Here is a 1,647-nt window from a genome sequence, read left to right as displayed (position 1 = left end):
GGTGATGCCCTACATACAGCTTGCCATGGAAAGGAGTAAGAAGGATTGAAGGAAGAGTGAGTAGTGAAGTAGAGTTTCAAGAGGAGCACAGCATCTCCATACACCTATCTGAAATTCTCACTATTGATTTACATAAGTATTCCTATCCTTTTTATTTTCTTTTTATTATTAATTTTCGAAACCATAAACAAATTTAATCTGCCTAACTGAGATTTACAAGGTGACCATAGCTTGCTTCATACCAACAATCTCTGTGGGATCGACCCTTACTCGCGTAAGGTTTATTACTTGGACGACCCAGTACACTTGCTGGTTAGTTGAACGGAGTTGTGTCCACACATAAGTGCCATAATAAGGATTCCATACAACAACAAAGAATACTACATTGATGTGATCACAATTTCGTCCACCATGTTTTTGGCGCCGTTGCCGGGGATTATTCGAGTATGGACAACTGACGGTTCATCTTGTTGCTCAGATTAGGTTACTTTCTTTTCAAAAACTTTTTCAAAAAAATTTTTTTCTTTTTTTTCGTTTTTCCAAAAATGTTTTTCAAAAAAAATTAAAATAAAAATACAAAAAATTAGAAAATCTTAAAAATAAAAAATATTTTGTGTTTCTTGTTTGAGTCTTGAGTCAATTTTTAAGTTTGGTGTCAATTGCATGCTTTAAAAATTTTTCTTGCATTTTTCAAAATTTCATGCATTCATAGTGTTCTTCATGATCTTCAAGTTGTTCTTGACAAGTCTTCTTGTTTGATCTTGATGATTTCTTGTTTTGTGTTGTTTGTTGTTTTTCATGTGCATTTTTTGTTTGTTAGAGTCCATGCATTAAAGATTTCTAAGTTTGGTGTCTTGCATGTTTTCTTTGCATCAAAATTTTTTCAAAATTATGTTCTTGATGTTCATCATGATCTTCATAGTGTTCTTGGTGTTCATCTTGACATTCATAGCATTCTTGCATGCATCTTGTGTCTTGATCAAAATTTTCATGTTTTGGGTCATTTTTGTGTTTTTCTTTAAAAATTTCAAAAATAAAAAAAAATTATTATCTTTTCCTTATTTCCCTCCAAATTTTCGAAATTTTGGGTTGACTTGGTCAAAAATTTTTAAACATTAGTTGTTTCTTACAAGTCAAGTCAAAATTTCAATTTTAAAATCTTATCTTTTCAAAATCTTTTTCAAAACTCATATCTTTTTCATTTTTTCTATATAATTTTTGAAAATTTCAAAAATCTTTTTCAAATTATTTTCAAAATCTTTTTCTTATCTTTAAATCAAAGTTTCGAAAATTAGCTATCAATTAATGTGATTGGTTCAAAAATTTGAAGTTTGCTACTTTCTTGTTAAGAAAGGTTCAATCTTTAAGTTCTAGAATCTTATCTTGTAGTTTCTTGTTAGTTAAGTAATTTTAAAAATTAAATCTTTTTCAAAATATCTTTTTCTTAAACATCTTATCTTTTTAATCTTATCTTTTTATTTTATCTTTTTCAAAATTTGATTTCAAAATATCTTATCTAACTTCTTATCTTCTTATCTTTTTCAAATTTGATTTCAAATCTTTTTCAATCAACTAACTAACTTTTTGTTTGTTTCTTATCTTTTTCAAAACCACCTAACTACTTTTCCCTCTCTAATTTTCGAAAAT

Source organism: Arachis duranensis, chromosome 10, assembly GCF_000817695.3.
Source record: "Arachis duranensis cultivar V14167 chromosome 10, aradu.V14167.gnm2.J7QH, whole genome shotgun sequence".
Taxonomy (NCBI): Eukaryota; Viridiplantae; Streptophyta; class Magnoliopsida; order Fabales; family Fabaceae; genus Arachis; species Arachis duranensis.
This window is presented reverse-complemented; position numbering follows the sequence as displayed.